Here is a 21,315-nt window from a genome sequence, read left to right as displayed (position 1 = left end):
GGACTTGGAGGGTGACTTGTGCCACTCTGGATTTCCGTACTATTTTTATTGTGAAACACACAAAAGGAGATCTCAGAAGTGCTACATGATGTGCAGCCTTCATGATTGCTGTCAGTGATAAGTTCTCACTACCCAACGTGGGAAAGGGAAATGCAAATGAAACATTTGTCTTCTCGGAAAAGGCTCCGAACTGCTTTAATCAGAGGGACAGGCTGAGACTTCCCTGAAAATCAGAACTCTCCTCTACTCCTGCCATGGAGACCAGATTATGTCTTTGCACTTCTTGGCTCTTGGTACAAATTCATAGTGCCTGCTCATCAGCTAGTGACATCAGGTGGTGACCTCTGCTCCTGCCCACGGAGGAGATCCTGCATATAATTAATCGATGACTGCAAACTCTCCACTCAGCAGAGAAGCTAAAAAGGCCCTGGCTCTAAGTCCGAGTCCCCCTCAATGTGGTCCCTTTGCCTTGGGCGGGTCAGGCAGCACTGCCCTCTGCGCTGCAGCTGCTCTAAACTGCAGCAACATGCTGCTTCAGAGTTGGCAGTCTGGCAGCTGACAACATCCCTGCGTGGATGCAGACTTTTACAAGGAGATGCAAAATGTCAGGGATTTTATCTATGCAACCTGCCCCTACTGTGCAGTCCAGAGGGGATGCACAGTACAGAAAGACGGGTGAGATTAAGCAAATAATCACACAGACACACACAAGAACTTTTGCTGAGTTTAATTTTGAGAGGGGATTTATTTTTAGGACATAGGTTTATTTCTGTTGGCTGTCCACATACCTGCATGAAGTAAGCTTTCACCTCCTTTTGACAGAGAAGACCCCCTGATCTATCCAGGGTAGCAGCAGGGCTTTCGTTCACCCTTCTACTTTGGGCTGCTATTTTAGCATCTCTGTCTTTGCACTGCACCTGGTTATAGTGCTCAGCTTGTACTGTGCTATCTCTGTTGTCACTACCACACCCTGGTCCCCATTAGACCAAGAGAAAAACGTCTCTTCTCACATGAGGTGTAAAAGTCTTAGGAATCATCTTTGCCATGACACCAGTCTCCCACAGGACAAATCCCAGCTTAATGGCAATTGTAGTAAAACGCTGAGGGGATTGGTACATACCTGCAGAAAGAAAGGAAGAACTCTGTAGGCTGAAGTAACATGAACATTTTGATTCTTGTCCTCTCTGTCTTTTCAGGTTTTTAGTTTGTTTTTGTCTCTCACATTTTTTCCGAGATGGCTTATGCTGCCAGTGAAAATCTAACTTGATCTTTCTCTTGGAAGTAAATATAGTCTAGTTTGTTCAACACTGGTCAGATGTTTCTGGTTAGAAGGGGAATGGAAAAGGAAAAAAAAATTTAAAAAATCTTTTTTTGTTATATAAACTGAGATCTGGTGTCCCCTACCCTCTGGCTTTTAGCAGCTAAGGTGGTTTACAGCAAGAATGAGTTATCTGGCATGAATATATTCTAGGAAGAATATTATTCTGAGGTTTCCAGAGATCGAAAATTAGTTTTTAAATAGGAGAGTTTTACTACCTGTGTTACCTGCTTTGTGCAGGGTGACCAAGATAATGAAGGGAGTGGAGCATCTCCCTTATGATGAAAGGCTGAGGGAGCTGGGACTGTTTAGTTTCTAGAAGAGGAGACTGAGGGATGACCTCGTTAATGTTTACAAATACATAATGGGCAGGTGTCACGAGGACGGAGCCAGGCTGTTCTCAGTGATGGCCAATGATAGGACAAGGGGCAATGAATACAAACTGGAACATAAGAGGTTCCAAAGAAACACAAGGAGGAATTTCTTCACTGTGAGGGTGATGGAGCACTGGCACAGGCTGCCCAGATGGGTTGTGGAGTCTCCTCTCTGGAGACCTTCAAAACCCACCTGGAGGTCAAAATTTTGCCCTTAACTGAGAGGCTTCTGGCTATCACTTCTGGTTTCATTGTGATTAAAATGTAGTTACCAAGCGTACCACTTACCAACCTCATGCCATAGGTGCAAAAGATGCATCTTGTCGTCTGCACCTCTGTGGGATAGTTGTGTGAAGAGCTGCAGTTCCACCCTTAGCTGCTGCTTTCCCTGTCCGCGAGAGCAGGTGTCTCTCACACCGCTGCTGCCTCTTATCCCTCCAAAAACTGAGGACTGCCTGTGTCTTGTCCTGGCACTTTGTTCTAGATCAAATACCAAGCCTGTGAAGTTAGCCAGTGCACAAAGCTATCAAGCTTCATGCATTTATTTTGACTGTACAGCATGGACTTCTGGAGCCGTGTTATTTCATCTGACTTTCACGCATCTGTTTTTAAAATGTAAGATTCTAATGTGGGTGACTACAAGGAAGAGCTTGTGAACCAAACCTCAACAACATCAAAAATCTGAAAACAAATAAGTCTCCTCAGAATTCATAATTGTTTAAAAAACTGGTCTATTTCTATAGCAGTCTGATGAGGATATGAGTCATTAATTTTGAATGCTAATGGTTGGTGAGTACTGGTGAGAAGGGTGGGTATGCACTCCAATGAATCAGACATGGTTGAGTTTAATACTGATCAGAAGAGCTAGAAACGTTAAGGAAACCAGCTGCACATTCAGGTTTTATTGTGGGAAAGACTGCCGGTTGTGCTATTGGGAAGCTTTTCAGCTAATGAAGTGCGTGGGCTATTTTCATGGCATCTAGCCAGTCATGTGAAATAATGCATGGAAGAGTAAGGTAACGATAAGTAAGGACGAGAAGTTGTTAGTCTTGTATCTACATTTCCTGGGGCAGCTAAAAGGTGGGTGGGAGATCCCTTTTGTTCTTACCTGTGACTATGTGTAGGCTAAGGCATATGCCTAAGCAGCTCTCAGTTCTCGATATTTTTGAGCATTGCTTTCTTTTTACAGGTTTGTTTTTACAGTTTTTACAGTTTGCACATGCTTTTACCTAGTTCTTTGCACACAAAGACATATGAACTAAAGCACTTGCAAGTTTTTCATGTTTTTCATCCTTTTTCTTCAAAATAACAATTGAATATACCTCAAGGAAATCCCATCTGGTAAAATCTTCTCTTAACCCTGATATATTTGGTGAGGAAATACTATGAAGCATCTGATCACCTCAAACTGTGTTTTCCAGCCATACGCCTGCAGAGGATCCTGAGCAGAGAGAAGAGTGCCTGATTTTCTGTTCTAAGATTGTGTGGAATAGCAACCACTCCACAGTAAAAGATCCTTTTGCATTTTTTCCCACGTTTCCCCACATGCCTCTGGAATGTAGAAAGTCATACTTTTGAACACGTTGAGAGTCAATACATGTTGCAATATTTGAGGTAAGTGCTATTAGAAGGAGTAACCCAACTGTGTGTGAATGTGGTACTGTGTGCAGGTTACACAAAGCAGTTTATCCAAAATTTTAGGGTAAATTTGTAGTATGGTTGTAATAAGGACATAATAAGGAAAATACTTTATCCAGATTGATGGACCTAATGCTGCCATTTTCCTGGCACCTGGGCTAAGGTCTCAGTTGAGTGCCTCCAAAATCTTCCAGCAAGCAAAGACTAAGCCAAGCACAGGGCTGAGAGATGGAAAGCCTGGAGGGAGATTCACTGTGGTAAGTCTGGCAGAATAAAAGCAGAAAGAGAAGGATTTTTTGGAGATTAGGTACTTGTAAGGAGTGGTGGGGGTTATACAGATATTATCCTTCACCTAGGTTCCCAGGCAGAAGGGTGAGCATGCAGTACTTTTTGCAATCTGTTCTTCTATTTGAGAATGGTCTTGGCAGAGATGCCATATGTGCAGCATTGTATTAAAAGTAGATTTGACCTTTTTTTATGGCAATAGAAGAGCAGTAGAAGTGGCAGTAGGAAGAGGAACAGTAAAAGGAGTGCAAATGGAAGTTCATTTCAGTGGATATTCCTTTTTCTGCTACTTCTGCTGCTGGAAGAAAGGTGGCTGAGAGAGAACACAGACAGTGCAGCAGCCTGTCAGCTACCTTTCTTCATTAACTTAGACTGCAATAAAATACAGCTTTTAAAAACAAAGTTCAAGTAGCCAGAGCGTCTCTGTGGAAATTAATTTCCTCTGGAAGTGAGTTCCACGTAACTCATCGCCTACTTCACTGAACATTATTCAGCCCTGTCGCTGGCAACAGAAGTGCTTGACAGAGCTGCTGGAAACTGGGTCATGTGGTGGATAAAACACAGCCCGCTATTCCAGGCTGCTTTTAGCATGGACCTCCTGAGATGGCAGTAAATAATAAATACCTGCAGGCCACTGTGGGCACTTTGTGTGGTGTTTCAGTGCTCACCTTTGGTCCATGAGAGGAGGAAATCGTATTGTGGTATAAACCCACAGAGTAGGTATGCAAAGAGAAACTTCTGGCTGCCTGTCTGTGTTTCTGAGCTGTCACTGTGCTGATTTTTTTCCCAAGTATGGGTAGGTTTATACTGTTGGACAATGCTATTTCTACTCTTGCAGGCCTGCTTCCCAGCTTGGAGATGACTTTTGAGGGCTTCTTCGCTGTGGAGGTGGCAGCTCTTGATTACCAAAGTGGCAGTAGTCACACTGACAAGAGGAGCCCTGTGGGCACTGCTCCCGGGTAAGCACCCAGCTAAGCCTGGTTACAGGGGCAAATGTTTGACTATGAGAGCAGCGGTGTCATGGTTTAAGCCAATCCAGGGAAAAAAAGACCATGATTAGACTTGAATATCACAGACTTTGGAACTCCGGAAGGACAGGGAGGGCTTAAGTGCCAGTTATGGTCCTGGACAAAACAGACCAGGCTACTCAGCTTGAGGAAGAAAGTGAAACTTAATTTAATCTGCCTTGAGCTAAAAACGTGGCAAACAGAAATATGCATGGAAAAATAATACAGAGTAGGGTGAATAATGGAAATGCAACCCACTCTTTGAGATCACCTTTCCCCCACTCCTTCTCTCTTCCTGGGCTCAGAGCCCTGAGTCTGGTGTCATTACCTCCTCCCCACATAAACAGTGCCAGGGGTAGGGAATGGGGGATACAATTAGTCCTTTCCTGATGTCTCTTGTTACTTATGGCACTGCTGAGGAGAAATGCTCCTCGCCAGCCCTCCCTTGCTCCAGCTCAGGGTCTCCCACACACTGGACAGCCCTGCATGGGCCACTCCCAAGAGGCGCTTGCAACCCCAGTTCATTCTTCTCTGGATTGGTCTAAACTGCTCAATCCCTCTGATCTGGAGTCTCCAGCTCTTGCCCCCTCTGTCACGGGATCTCTACTTCTTGTCGTGTACTACAAGGATGGTCTGGGGTTGCTACTTCTATCTTTTCCTGGCTGTGGGGTCCACATGGTTGCCTCCATCTTGCCCTTCCCTTCCATCTCCTACACACTTCAAATTCCTGTCCTTAAATAGTGATGGCAGAGGCACCAGATTGGCCCACCCGGGCCAGAGGGGGATCTGAATCCCAGAGCCTGGGGAAAGTCTGAGAACTCTTTACTGGGTCTGCACTGCAGCCACCTCCCCCTGTTACCAAGTAAAAATGGCTCCTTGCTAAACCATGGCAAGTGGTCACTGCCAGAACAGCAATTTCATGTCTCTCCCATAGGAAAAGGCTGTGGGGGACATGGAAGTTAATGTCTTTAAGAAGTGTTTATTCAAAGTGCAAGGCAGTGCTGTTACAGACTTTTAAATAGTTACGTCTTTTACTTGAAAAGGAACTTACAAAGAACTAAAAAAGAAAAAATAATAAATCTGTGATTTGTTTTGTGGTGTATAATGATCTATTCCTTTCTCTTCTCTTTCTTTCTCCTCTTCCCTTTCATATTCTTTCCTAGAAGAGTTAGGAGTTTTTCCAGTTATTCTTTAACAGCTCGTTGTGCAGCCTGTGGCTGCTGGGTTTCAGTGCTGCTTCTCACTGGAAGAACAGAGGCATTGAATCATTAGCAAGGCTATCCTTTGTTTGTGATTAATGTGAAACAGATTTAGAAAAAGAAAAAGAAAAAAGAAGGAAAAAATCCTCTCTACTAAAACACTCATCCTGCAGTTTTCTCCCACAAAAATACATGTTTGGACAACACTATTCTCACATGTTTTTCTTTTTTCTGTCAGAATTTTTTTTAGCCTTCCTTGGCACTCTGCTTGGATGCCTTTGTAGTGATGGGAGGCAACATCAGCATGATCCCAGAGGTGAGGTTGTGTGTTATGGCCGAGTCTTACAAACAGTTTACACCTGCTGAAGGGGAGAGATCCTCTTCCTCCTTGTCCTCTCTGCCCTTGCTCTCAGCTGTAGAGTCTCGTTTTGACTTCAGCTCATAAAACTTTTTCCTGAACCAATTTCGTCTCTACCCTGGTGGAAGACTCAATTGCTTTTTCTGAGATAATTTGCTCCTGGATTACTGGGCCATCTCAATTCCCAGAGGTTCCTAGCAAGCACCAGAGCTGGTGGAATGTATGCAAGAAAGCATGTCTAAGAGTAATGTAGGGAGTGTAAGCCTTTCCTCTTTCAACAGTGTCAGCAAAATGTTGGATAGGCTCAGCTGTACTGTGCTGCTTCTCCACTGAGATGGAGTCACTCATCACTTGAGCCATAGTAACTCACCATATGTGAACTCTCAACCTGCCTCAGGAACGAAAGGATTTGTTCACATAGAATTTCAGTCCTGAACATTCAGGGAAGATGAGTGTTCCTGCTGACTCTCAAGTCACATTTCACCAGGCTGAATGCTGCTCTTACAGCAGCTGCTCTCTAGTAGCAGTGTATCCTCTTGGGGTGAATAGGAGTATTCCTCTGTAGGATTTATCAGGATAGAAAGAGGTGTGGATTTCATCCTTCCAAAGATTTTTTTGATAGTAATCGGTCCATGCTTGAGGTGATGCTGGTCAGAGGAAAAAACTAAGAGAGTTTGGAAGTGGAAAACTATTAGCAAATACAAATTACAAAGGACTGCAGAGATGTGAAAGACAATGCCAGTGGGTCAGCTTCTATTAAGCTTGCCACGTTGTCAGCATTTCATCCCCATTGCCTAGCAGTAACATCCAGGTTTCTCTCAGTTCCCTCAATACAGACAAATGAGGAATTGGATCCCTCCTTGGAAACAACACCTTTGTCAGGGTTCCATCTCAGTTGGTGCTATACAAAAGAAAAAAAACAAGAAAGGCTTTAATAGCAAGATAGAGAGCCCTAGCAGTCTGAGCAGCATGAACATTATGTTGGTAGATGGGCACTGTTGCCTTAAATAGGTTATCTTTATCTGTTAGAAGACTGCTTAAATTTTTAAGTGGTGCACAAGCTCACAAGGGCTTTTACTGTGAGGGTTCCAATTTTCACGTGGGTTTTGAATGTGTGGGAGAAGCTGATGCGTTAAGAACTGCTCATGAATCTCTTCTATTTCCAGTCTTCCCCCTGGGAACTGTTGATGGTCATTTCATCTTTCTTATGTGACTTTTAAGATCCTCAAAAGAAAAAAAAAAACCCAAACGGAAATGGTTTCCTGGTTACTTCCCAGTGGAATATCTTACAAAGAAATACCAGCACTGAAAATGAGAAGTAGAACATAAATTCCAAACAGCATGGGTTCAACTAAACACACAGTTGAGATCCTCAAAGCTTATTTTGGCTTAAGTTCCAAGTAAAGTGACAGCCTTGGAAAAATAAAGAAAAAACATAAAATGATAATTTTTCTATCTCAATTTGGGTTAAGAGTGCTTAAACGTTTGTGCTGATGCACAATATATCCAGTAATATGACTTGCTTCCACACAGGAGACAGGGAACTGTATTAGTGAATTATGGGTCTGATGAAAGGTCATTTTTTTTCCTATCACACACACTTCAAATCAATCAATGTGTCTCATTTGCTCTTTTTTCTAATCAGAATGCTGCATATTCCAAAATATTTTTTCCCTTGTGTGTTTGCAGCTAAACTAATTTCTAATGTGCTTGAAAACTTGTAACAGGTGTAGAGAGAAGCTTAGTCATATAGAGGAAATGGTCTTCACTTTGAAGATCTTGTTTGAAGGGCTGATGAAGAAATGCTCTGAAATTAAAGATATTTTCAGGTTCAGAGAACAAAGAGAGGATGTAGACAGACCTGAGAAAGAAAGGTAAGCAACTTATCTATTGGAGAAATTGTCTTAAGTAAGTGAAATAATTTCTCCAGAGATAATTTAGTCTTAGGAGTCAAATTGTCACTAAGCAAAAAACCAAATCAAGAGCAGCAAATTGATTTTGCTTCCAGTGTCTTTCCTCCATTTTTTTCCCTAATTAAAAAGTGAAGAATGATGTGATGAATCCAGCTTTTTTTCCCCTTCTCTGCTGCACTCTGCCCTGAAGAATCTCTTCACTATATCTGTTTTATTGGGGGGGCTGTGGAAGGAAAGCCCCTAGGTTAATTTTTTGAAGATGAGCACCTACATTCAGTTTAATTGGAAAAGCAATGGTTTTACAGATAGTGAACATTTTCATCCTCTGCCTGTCATTAAGGAAAGTTGTGTGCACAGCATCTATGAGAAGGGGTCCTATACACAAATGTAAGCACTCAAGTCTGTGTTTTTGAACTCAGTAATCCAGGCAAAAACATACAGAAACATGAGTCAGGGAGGGGAAATTAAATAAAAAAAAAAAAAGGAAAAAATAAAGAGTTCAGATCTCTTTTTTCTTGACAAAAGTTTGTGTGTGTCTCTTTTGTGATCATCTGTTTCCTCTCATGATACATGCACGCACAGAGACTGCATATTTCTTCCTGCTTTTTGGTCTTGCACAACTTTCCTTCAATCTTCCTGGGCACTCAAAGAACAATACTTCCCTTTTGGCTTCTCATTTTCCCATATCTGATGCTAACACTTTCACCAGGTTCCTTCTCTCTGTTTTACATTTGTTAAATCAACACTTTCTCTCACAAGTTATTCCTTTTTTTCTGAATGGATGGCAGGGATGCACAAACACATCTAAGTGTTGCTTGCACGTTTAGAGACAAGAAAAGCTAGATGCCAGCTCTAGGGGAAGGCTGAGTTTGTACTGTGTAATTTATGTTCAGTGCTGCAACAGGACTTGGTTTTTGTGTCTGGTTCGTCAAAAATGTAACTTCTGTGATGTTTTGCAGCTCCTCCTGTGAGAGTGAAGGAAATTTTGACTCACTTGAGATCCCTAGATATGTTAAAAAAAGAAAAGGAAGAAAAAAGCCAAGAAAATACACTCATGGAACTGCTGAGATGCTGTAACCTGGTGTCTTTTCACATATGTTCTTTATTTTCTGTCTCATCAAATTCAAGCAAGGTAATCCTATGAAAGAGCATAGCTGTAATATCTCCCATGCCATGTTTCTGTGTTCTGGGCTTTGCTTGTGGGTTAGGATTTAAACTGTAATGAACTTTGAGGTTTGGTGTAAAGAGAAGCAGCAACTATTTACACACAAAATTGTAGAAGGTAGTGCCTTTTCCTTGGTGAAGGGGTGTTATTCTTACTTTCAATCATGATGAAATCCCTTAAGGCAATCACATGGCCGCGGAGAAATGGGATGTTTGATTTAAGTTCACTGAGATCTGATTTGCTGTTTCTGGTTGCAAAGGGAAAGAGGTGATACTAGAAGAGAGATGGCCGGGACACAGTTCCTGTTCAAGGTGCCAAAACAAATTCTGCTCTGCAGAGGCAACCTATGCACCTCTGTGTGATGTCATGAAGAGCTCAGCGATTACTACTTATGGAATACAGAGGGTCTGGCACAACTAGTGCTTGGACTGAGGCCTGCTGTTGTTAGTCTTGCTGTTAAAAAGAATAGCGTTTGTATACAGAGGGAGCAAGGAACAGCCTGGAGAGAATAAGAGTTATACAGAAAATTAGTGGACTGTTACAGATGTGAGAACATCATGCAGTGACCTGCTCTGAAAGAGAGCAGAAGAAATTTGTTATGATGGAGGAACCAGGAAAGCTGCTTCCCCGTGAGGAGAAAAGAGATTAAGAACAGGACTGTGCAGGCAAGCAATTGTGTTTTTTGGAAATGCAAAGAAGTTTGCAGCAGAACTGGTTACCTTGTTTATAGCCAGGCAAGGAAGCTGGTATCTTCTGGAGGTATCAGGCCTGGGAAGCTTCATGTCATTGCCTCTTTGTTACTACATTCACAGTGTTTGCTTAGGTCTGGTGTATCTTGGCAAAACAAACGTGAAAGCTGTGTGTGGAAGATCTGGATATTTTTGGTAGCTCTGCTATCTAGTTCCTCTGGTCTCTGCCCCAGTGCTTGCCCCTGGTTCAGCCATGCTGTGTGGCTGGCAGCATGCATAGAGCCATACTGACTCTGCAGGCTCACATCAGCCTGGTGACCAAGGCTGGCTGCCTGCTGCCAAAGCAAATGCATCTGGACAGTGATTTCCCTCTGAGTTGCTCTCATCATGCCAATAGGAGAGGAAATCAAGAAAAGTGTGTGTTTATCTGTTATCAGTTGATGTCTTTTGTAAACAGCTCGGGCCCCATCCAAATCACATTGAAGTCAACAGGATTCTTTTGAATCTGAGGAGCTGGGCCCAGCCTGCTTGTAGCTGCATAGTATGAAAAAACAAAGAGCTAAATTCAGGGTGTATGTGCCTTGCTCTCTAATACTTACTCTCATTGTGAATTTCATTCAGTATCCCTTTGCTTACAGCCATGATTATTTGGCACATGGTCCCTGCCTTGAAGCTTGTTGCAATAAAATACTGACTTAGTAATTTCCTACTATGACTAACAATTCAAAGAAAACATGCTAGGTCTTACATACCCTCTGTCTCACACTCCTCTCATCCTCTGTCTCTGTTGGATTCATTTTGTGCTGAGATTGTCCTAAATGTAAACAGTAGTTCTTAGTGAGGAGTTGGTTACCTCCTGCTCCATATGGTTAGCTGTTCACACAGAGAAGTCCTGGAACTGAAATCCTGCCTTCATGCAACTTGCATGGCATAGACCCTGGAATCACAGGCTCCTTAACTGCTCCAAGCAGGAAGAAGAGTTCACTTTGTGTTCGTGGCTCTTGTAGAATGAACTTGCAAAAAGAGACAGTGAGTTCTGACTGTAGTGTACTTACTTGTCTGCTGTGGAAAGGACTGGCTCCTGAAATTGGCTTTTAAAGGCTTAACTCACTATGATCTGACCTTCCTACTTATTTGCAAGAACAGTTTGACATTTGGATAATTAAGCACATAATTTTTGGCTGAAAAGAGAGTACAGTTCTGGATTTTTTTCCTGAGATCTAACCTGAAATGTGGATAGGTCACACTAATAGGGGTCCTTGTGTCTCTTTCCTGACCTCAATAAACTCACCCTGAATAAGGTCATAAAACTTATATCGATAAGTTTCGGATCAGAGACAGCAGGTATGACAACCTCTGCTGAAGTGAGTTGGTACTGTTGTAGTTAGCGTGCTTTAGGATAGTCTCAAAGGGATCCCCTCTATCCTTTCTACATGGAGATGGTGCCTGTATGAAATATTTATGTGACGGAAATATTTTCTATGTGGTTGACACTGTGGTTATACTATAGCAGAATAACCCATGCAGCTCCTGTAAAACCACTGGTCTATCTAACTGACAGTGTATCCATTGGGGTGAATAATGAGGATGGTCTGAATTTGAAATGGCTTGACAGGCCTTACTTTATCAGTCATGGCATGAGCACACAGCTGGGATGGGGAGGGGGAACATTTCTGCACGCAATGACAGCACAACCGCTCAAGCAAACAAGCACCTCTGTTGTCACGAGAAGTTGAGTTTCTGGAGAGAGCTTTCCACTTTCAAAAAGCCACCTTTTGCTGTATTTCATAGGTTTCCATGTTTTCTGTAAGTTCAACAAGTCTACATGTGCAAAGACAAAGTGAATCCCTGCTGTAGCTTTATGGGAGCAGCAAAAGCTTTCATGACTGATGAACTGCTTTATACACAGCTCACCACCAGCAGCTGTGGCTGGGTGCTCACTGACTGTTCTGTGCTGGTGTGATGCTCAATAATTGCTGTGTGGCATCTGGCTGCAATATGGGCAAGACTTCTATCTCTGAGTACCCTGGGTGAGTTCAAGACGCAGGAAACTGTTGTCATACTGGATCTGGATGTAGCGAGTTTCAAAAGAAGATATCTACATTACATTTGTCTAGAAGAAGCTTTCTTGCTTACAGCATTTTTTGTTGTTGTTGAACTCTTCTCCTATTAGTTTAAATTACAGTTGTACTACTTGCCAACTGTAAAGGTCGTCTGTGTGTCTGTTGGTGAAAGAGCGGCTAGAGAGTGGTTGTAAACTGGACCTCTGGATCCAAACAGAGTGAAACTGAAAAGAGTCTCACATTGAGTTCCAGGGCTCCGGGTCATGGTTGATGGGCAGCTAAAACACTGGGCTACAGGATAGATGTACAAAACCAGTTGTGCTGTCAAAGTTTGTTCCTAACTGTATGACACTAACCTAATGCTTAATGTGGAGGCCTCCCCAACCACTTCTGTAATGTGCTGAAATGTACTCATGAAAGGGAACTTGTAAGTAGTTCTTGCAGTGGAAATGCTTTCTAGAGCTTGTAGTACCAGAGTTTGCTTGAGTATGACCTTGTGTTTTTTAGAGACATGATTTCCAAACCTCATGTATGTTGCATAATAGGTGTAGGTGTACTTGAACCTCAAGATACTGCACTCTGGCCTCAGCTAAGAGTTTCTGGAGCATGTTTCTGATGCCATTTTAAATACAGTAGCTGTATTTTTCCTGAGACCCTGTAAATTTCCTACAGGAACATCTAAGAAGATTTCTTGGCTTTAGATGGCATAAATAGCCCCATAATGTCCAATATTTTGTTTTGTGATACAGCTTTAGGTTGTTGTTATTTCACTTGTTTCCAGCTGTGCAACTATTTCACTTTTCTGCCTATTGCAGGGAGGAATTGGTCTCATAACATTTACTAACCCAGTTTTTGTTTTCTCACTAGAACAGTTGCAAGTGAAGGAGACATGGGCTGGTTTAGGAGGGTGGGGTGTTCTCTGTCACAGTGAAAGTTCCTGCCTTTCCTAAGTGATTTTTCCGAAACTGGTTTAAAATCTTCTCTTTCTTGACTTGACAGTGGGTAAGGGTTAAAACGGAAAGAAAAAGTGATGAGAGCGAACCTCCTTGGCAGTATCCATTAAAGCCACAGCCTGGCTCTCTGGCTGCTCCATGCTTTGCTTTAGGGAATGTGAGTCTTTATTGGCCTGCTGAACACAGATGATCAGGTCAAATGAAGATTGCTCTGTACGTCTTCAAAGAGACGTTTGTTTCGGAGGGACACTGAATACCTAGGCCTCATCTGAAGGCTGTTTTGAAGCATGATGGTCTGGATAAAGCACAATAGTTTCTTTTCCTTTTTCTTGTTTTTTTCTCACTTCTTGAATTTCTCGTCACCTGAAAAACATGCAACCAGCTGAATGATATTGAATGGTTTTTAGCCTCTATAACTGAAAATACTCTCCATAATTGATGGTTTGTTTTAAGACCACAGGAAACTACTTGTCACTACCCATTAATGAGCTAGCTGTTTGCCATCTTAAGAAAAATAGACGATGAAGCAGAAAATCCCACCATCCAGAGTCTGCTATTCTATCCTTCTGTCAAGCTAATACTGAACTCTCTGTACAAAACACCATTTTCATTATGTGTGCACACTATTTTTTTCCAATCTCATCAAAACCTTCCAGAATAAGAAAAAAAAATGAGCTAAATCCAGAGTGAGCTCATTTTGCCTTGGGAGCGAGGAGACTGTTGCTTGTCCTAATGATGTCCAGCCTGGACCCTATTCAGTGCAGGAGGAGGAATAACTGGCCTGGCACATCACTAGGCATCTGTGGTACAGGACAGGCTGTTCATCCTACCTTGTGTGGGAAAAAAAGTGATGCAGAAGACAGAGAGGCTGAGATACTGACCCACGTTCACAACCTGAGCTTGTAGGCAATATGGCAGCAATCTCATCCCTGCCCAATGGGCACATCTGCCTGCAACAGTGAGATAAATAATTTAACAATGAGATTTATGGGTTTCTTTCTCACTGTGATGTCTTAGATTGCATCTAGTCACATTCACCAAGATAATTGCCCTGAACTTGTGTGCTAATGGCATGTAAATGTGTAAAAGCAGAGCTGACATCTTCAGGTCACTGACTAAGAGGGGAAACCTCTCTTTAAATAAAAGGTATGAAAGACTTTGTCTCTCATTTTATTTTTTGGGGCAGATTTTGAGAGGCACTGTGGAATACCTATCTACAGATTGAATTGGCATCTATTCAAATTCAAGGCTCTTTGGCTGTAAAAGCTCATTGTTTTGTTCATTCTCACAATAATCAAACCAGTGTGTCAGACTTGATATGTACACTTTATACAGAGGAGGACATAGCAATTGCTGTATGAGAAAGGGAAAACTGAGCCATTACTTGTAGATAACCTGCTTCTTTTTAAAAATGGGGAAGAAAAAAATCCCTTTTTGTTTATATGCTGCTCTGAATATTTGATGTGTTTCTGTTTTCCACAGCCATTCTCTGACATGCAAATTGCAATTTATTTTTATGTTTATTTATTTCCTGTGTGCTTCCCACTCTGTGAAATAGGGTTGGAGGGAAATACAGCTTTTTCCATGAAAATACTAATGACTGAATTAAAGCATGACTCAAGTGGGCACTGTTCTGAGCAATAATATCAAATTGTCACAATTGTGTGTGGGCTTTAATGTTCCTGTATGGTACTTGCAATTAGTCTGCAGATCCGTGAGTCAAGGCAACTGTTAAAACCCTAGGTGGGGTTCAAATGACTTATTTTGAGGTGCTAATAGAGTAATTTGAAGACATAACAGAAAACTGACTGCAGAAGAGGGCCAGCTGGGAGCATAGGTGATATAGGCTGTTGCCTCGGGTAGTAGCAGCCTGCCAAGGGCACAGCAAAATGGTCATGTCTTCATCACTTGCTCTGCCTCTGCCAGCATCCAGGGAAATCAGGTTTGCTGCTGCTGCCAGGGCAAGGATCAGGGAGTGTGAGATTGGGTCCAGCTGCTTTCAATGGACACTGCTTCTGTCTGGCAGTTTGCCTTCTGACAGTAGGAGCTGTTTGAGATGAGATGCATAGGGTCATGACTTAAGGGAATATTTTTTTCTAGTGAATATAGACATAGTCCTTACCAACTGTGGTGGCTTGTTCAGACCCTGCAAGATTTGTAACCTGTGTGAGCATGGGTAGAGTGTCTGTATTGTCCCTGCTACCAGCCTGTAGTGCAGCCAGGCTAGAGGCCATAGCCCTCCTTGTCTTCCTCTGTTCTCTGAGATGTATTTCGTATAAGTGTCTGGTGTTCTTATGGGTGGGACGTGGTGATGCAGTTTGGAGCCCTGACAGCTCTGCAGTACATGCAGGGTGGTTATATTTTCTAACACACGGACATATGCGTGTTATCAAAACATTTTATAATGCATTTCAATGTAGAAGTAAAGTAAATTTTATTACTGTATGTAGAATTTATGTTGTGGAGAAATCTTTGATAAAAGTTCAGGCTCCTGAAGACATGAGTCTGACTTTCTGCAGTCGGTGTCACTTGTGTCTCACAGGCTTCTTATTGCTTTGACTCTCTCTGTCCATGCTGATAATTAACAAAGTAAAATATTCAACTACCCTTTATGAAATGATTGTGTCTTCCACCATGTTGTATCCTCATGGTTTCCAAAGAGAGAGCCCTCTGCATAGCATAAACATCACTTCAGAATGGCTTTCTAAAGAGTATGTCCAACTTTCACCACCTTATTTCATGACTTCTCCCTTCAGTAAGAACTCTTGGTGAACCAGAAGTAGTCACAGCAGTGTACTCGGGGGCTGAAGCAGAGAGCTAAACAGAGGTGGGCAGAAAACATTATGTTCCAGATGGAAAAGTGTCATTTTCTGGTAATTCTTGACCGGTGCCTACACATACTCTTCAGGCAGTTGTATTAGAAGCAATTGTGGATACTGCAGTATTGATTAGTTTCAGGAACAGAATGGAAAATATTTCTTTGAGAGTTGTAGAGTCAGAAGTCATTTTGCAGTTGGCTGTTGGATGGATGTCATTATTTTTGAAAGCAGCAGGGTAGGGCAGTGTAACTCTTGAAACAAACATCCCAGGTGAGGCTTGCTCTGGTGGTGATCTTTCTAAGTACTTCGTCTCTTTCTTCCCTATGATTATGCAAGTGTTTGCATGGGGATATGCTGGCCATCGTTAGCCTGGATTCTGCTAATTAATGTCACAACAGTCATTTGACACTGCCATAGTAGTTTCATGGGCAGAAAGAGATGGCAGACTGGTAAATGCAGGGTTATAACTGAATTTCTTCAGGTGGCTGTAAAAGATAAAGGTTTCTTCTTGCTGTTTTGAGACAGCATTAAAGACAGCATTGTAAATAACTGCCTTATCCATTTGTTTTTAGAGATATTTCTGTACAGTTGCAAATTACTAGTTTGCTGCATCTGTCTCATCAGTCTGCTGAGCTGCGGCTGCTGAAAGCTGCCTTGTAACCTATCCCAGCTGCTAAGGGAAACACAGTGTAAACTGCTCTCTGAATGGCTTCAGTGTAATAACCCTCATGTGGCACTTCAGATAAGAGAAAAATCAAGGTCGCTGGAACTCTGTTGTTGGTTGTGGTGAGATTTCAGACGTAACTGCTTCAAATTGCTTGTATTTAAGCACTGGAAGTAAGACCTTGTTCAATTTTGGTCCACAAAATTCAACTCCCTACTTTTGTGTGTGACTGAGCAGGCCCTGCAGGTTATTAAAAAAAAAAAAAAAAGCTTTGGAAAAGATATCTCTGTAGACTAAAACTTGGCAGAAATGTTTCCAGGCTCTCCAGCTACAGGGTTAGTTCTAAGTTCAGTAGAAAAGCAATATCTTCCTCTGAGACTGTGTAAAACGTATGCATTTACTGGTATTTCCATAGTGACTGAGGCAGTATATGGTTTTCAAGAAATATTTTACTTTACATAAAAAGGAATGTATTTGGTCTCCTCAGAATTTAGGATTATGGTATGTGAGGTGCATTCATAATTACTTTTAAATGTGCAACTGGTTTATGGTAGGGAGTATCTGGCTCAGGGTGGTTGCTCAAGAAAGGGGATGCCTCCTTTGAAAAGATCTCTATGCTTCTAATGGATGTACATAGTGCCTGCAAACCCTTTGGAGTGCTGCAGATTAGAACTTGTCTGATCCTAGGAGTGAACTAGGTGACTAGTATCAACGGGGCTTCAGTACCTGATAGTGAACTATAGGTCAAAATGCTGCTTAAAACGAAAATCAAGTTATTTTCAAAATATATATTCCTGGCAAATAAGTGACAACTTAATTCCAAGTAATTCCAAGGCAGTTGTCACTGTTATCTAAGCACTGGTAGTGCCACCGTATCATCTTAAGGCAGCAGGAACAAACCACTGAATGATGAATATTTAATGAAAAAGTTGACGTATAACTACAGTGATTCATTTACTGTAGGATTGTAAATAAAACAGTATTTTTAATTCAATGCCTAGGCCTGTTTAAGTATACCATATATGAGTTAGCTTCTCTCCCCTGTGCATATAAGGTTAGAGTAGCCTGAGCTGCAAATCTAGTAGCATGTAAATATATATATATATTTTAATCTGGTGGCAGTGGGAGTTGTCTGGATCAATTTTCAACAAAAGTATGTGTGTATTTGTATGTCTGTGCACCAGAAATTAAATGTTTAGGTGTGCCTGATTTAAACTCGGCCATCCAAACCCCTGATTTGTCTCCCCATCTTTTTCCTCTGCTATGTGTGTGCTTTCATTAAAACAGACTTCAAGTAGGTGGTCACACTGTATTTTCTCCATTTGGACTTCTCACCTCACTTGAGATTGATGGTACTTTTTCATTCCCTTTTGTTATTCTTTATGTTATTTTATACATATCCTCTGAATGCCACACTGAATACAGATTTTCCTCAGGGACTATGAATGTCCCGATCATAGTTTCCAAACTGCTTGTGATCACAGGTGTATTTCTGTCTGCAGCTAGGACTCCCTTGAGGTGAGATGGTGTTAGACTCAGCTTGTATGTGAGCCTCTGAGATGCAGGTGCTAAAGCCATTAGCACCTGATGTGCCCACTCATTTTGGATTCTGCATCTGGGGTACAGGGGATAAGTGTATTAGCATTGACCTTAAGTGGAAAGTAGGAGTTCTTTGCATTATCTGTGTACCAAAATGTCCCAGGATGGGCACCTGGACAATGAAACATGGGTACATTTAGGATGCTGGCTTAGAGAAACTCTTGGGAAGCTCTGTGCCCCGAAGTTGTGGTTTAGGCCCATTCAGGAGCAAAGGACCAAAATCAGCTATAAGTACTGAGGGCCTTTGGAACCCTTTAAGGACAGGGAGGGCTCCATTGCCATTTATGGTCCGAAGCAAAACAGATACGACTACTCAACTTGGGGAAGAAAACAGAAATTAATTTAATCTACCATCAGCCACAAACATAAAAATTAAAACCATAACAAACAGAAAACAACACAGAGTAATACAATGATGAAGAGCACAACTAGCCCTTTCAGACCACCTTCCCCCCACCTCTTCCTTCTTCCCAGGCTCAGAGTCCTGATCCAAGTGTCTTTATCTCCAGGGAATCGGGTTTTCAGTCAGTCTTTTCACAGTGGTTCCTGCTGTTTGTCTCTCAAGGCAGACAGGCTCCTCACTGGCCCTCTCTGCTCCAGCACAGGGTACCCCACACACATGGCAGCCCTGCACAAGCCGCTCTGGTGTATCATCATCTCAAAAGCTGCAACTCCTCTCTGCCTCTCGTGTGGGTCTGCTCCGCAGCCCGCAGGCTCCAGCATGGCCTGTGCCATGGCCACCTCCTCACACAGTCTCCTGTCTGTCCAGGCACACTCACCCAGAGCTACTGGTGGCTCTCAGCAATATTATTGCCCTCCACGGGTTGCAGGGGTACAGCCTGTGTTCTTACCATGGGCTGCAGAGAGGTCTCAGGTCCAGCACTTCTCCTTTCTTCCTTCTTCTGACTGTGGGGTTTGTATGGTCACTCCCATCTTGTACCACTCCTCCACCTTCTCATCTGGCTCACATTTCCATTCTTAAATATGGATGGCAGAGGTGTCAGATTGGAGGCCGGCTGGGCTGTAGGTGGGTCCGCCTCAGAGCCAAGGGATGTTTCAAGAACTACTTACTGGGACCAGCGCTGCAGCTCCCTCCCTCTTTTACCAAGCTAAAAGTGACTCCACACAAACCCATGACATCAGAGAAGGGTAAAAATCTTGTATTCCAGGGTGGCATGGAATTGCCAGTAATATAAGTCCACCTTTTCAAAGAAATCTCAGAGAAAGCTCAATCTCTCTATTAAACCTGCAATTGGAATTACAGCTCATCCCCAATACAGGTGTTTTGGCTGTGCCCCCCTCTCAAATGTTGACAATATGGGCACATTTTACTGTCAACTCCTCTCCACTGCCCAATTTGAGGATGAGGACCTCTGGACCTGAACAAGAGCAGCTTCTCTACAAAACCTAAAGTGCTTTATCTTCACTGCGGACTCCTTTCACAGGCCCAGAGGTTCCCATCCACAGGACATAGTTATTTTTTCTGTCCTTCTCTGCCGTGCTCTCTTAATGACCTTGCAGGAGGAGATGTAGGGCAAAAGAGGCTCTGGTTCTATACTATGTGTGGGTATGCAGGAAGGTAGTCCATGATATCTTTTTTTTTTTTTTTGTATAGCCACCTAATGTCCAGATTTGTGACATTTGTCCAGAAAGTGAAAGACCACAAATCTCCCCACTTCTGCAACAGAATCCTGTCAGACCAATGTCCATTTTAATACTGCCTGCTTTGTGTCCAAAGCAAATTTTGTACTATACAGTGAAGCAGGCTGAAAACTGTGGGAAAAACACAGAATACTCTGTAACTAAATATTGGTATACAGTACATGGGAAAGAATTAGGGTTTGCATAGGCATCTCCTGTCTTTTGGAGGCTAGAATTTGCAACACTTGCTTGAAATGAGTGATTAGGATTGTATACCTGGTCTTTTTGAAAGAGAGGTAACTACCCTCTGTGGGCTGCCTGAAAATGGGTCTTTGGTTCAGGTTTTTTTTGCTCTGGAATTTCTTAAGACTGACTTTGTTCCTGAACTTGAGCACCTTCCTTGACAAGTAGTCCCACAAGTTCAAAGCAATGTGTTAGAAAATAGCACTAGTACGGAGACCAGTATTTGGCTGTTTTCTGCAGAAAAATAGCAAGAAAATCAGCATATGTGGGACCAGAAGGCCATTTATCCTACTAGTAAGTCTCATATGTGCCCACTCAAGCTTACAGTGACATACCCTGGGGACTCAGGCTAATGGCAGAAACATTAAACTTTGGCATTAAGGGAATGGACTGTGTAAGCTGCTTGGAAAGGTACCTAAGAGTGTGGGTTTTTTGCCTGTAATATTTATGGTGAAGCAGCTTTAGTTTTCTAGGAATAGATCTTATTTAATTTGATTCTGATACTTCTGTGTTTAAGGAACGTTGATTTAAAGAAATTATGCAAAAGTAAGAGAACAGTAGATTTCTCAGAAATGTTTCCAATCTATTTTTCCAAATGTTGCAAGCATCTGAAAATCTCACATTGTTCTGTGAGACAGGATGAAAACAGAGCTAAATATCAGTTTGGGATTTTGGCAAATAATGCATATTTGTGGAGCCAAAGAGAGTGAGAATATTTTGGTATCTTATCAGCCAGGACTCTTAGTGGGGGAGGTTGACACCCAATTTAGGTATGTTAAGAGAAGAACCAGTTGAGATTCAAAAGACAGAGTTTCAAAACAGTCTACCAAGTGGGAAATTCTCTTAAGAAGATCAAATCCTGCTCCTGTTTAATTAGAAAGGGTAACTCTGGTCTGCACTGTCCCAGATGAATACCTTAATAGCTGGAACTAGTGGAATACAGAGATTTCACCCCTTGCAGACTTGGTGTGAAGCACACATGTGAGAAGTTCCCCTTCCTCATTTTCCTCCTGCTTGGATTCAAACATGAAGTCTAATGCCAGATTGATTCCTTTTTCCTTTCTCCCGAGTTTCACTGTCTTTTTGAGAGGGATCCATCCCAGGGTAATTGCCTATCACTTTCTCAAGCCCCTGGCACAAGCAAGCATTGTAACAGGATTCCTTGCAGGGCTTTCTGAGCCTTGAGGGGGTGGCACTGGGAGAGAGTGAACCAGAGCTGCCTTAGACAATGCTGCCTTTGAACTGTTACTGCTTCAGCTCTCAGCCTGACAGAGAAATAAAATGGAAATGAAACAGGAGCATAAACCAAAGTGGAAGTTCTCCTGGCACTAGTGGAAGAGGCAACCCAGAGGCCTTTGGCAGAGGTTTATAGATGTCAGCTTCTGTG

At 42.4% G+C, this 21,315-nt stretch overlaps 1 protein-coding gene across 1 annotated transcript in view; it reads left to right on the top strand.

The window, feature by feature from the left end:
* Positions 1–3,463: 3,463 nt before the first annotated feature.
* Positions 3,464–21,315, top strand: part of F13A1 (coagulation factor XIII A chain) — a 121,397-nt gene continuing 103,545 nt past the window's right edge. The window contains exons 1-2 of the mRNA XM_061995429.1: positions 3,464–3,587; positions 4,454–4,574. The gene's annotated coding sequence lies outside the window, so the exon portion shown is untranslated. The remainder of the gene's footprint in view (positions 3,588–4,453; positions 4,575–21,315) is intronic.

This window comes from Colius striatus, chromosome 4 (assembly GCF_028858725.1).
Source record: "Colius striatus isolate bColStr4 chromosome 4, bColStr4.1.hap1, whole genome shotgun sequence".
NCBI classification, from domain to species: Eukaryota; Metazoa; Chordata; class Aves; order Coliiformes; family Coliidae; genus Colius; species Colius striatus.
The sequence above is the reverse complement of the archived record's forward strand: the minus strand, read 5'-3'. Positions and strand labels throughout refer to the sequence as shown.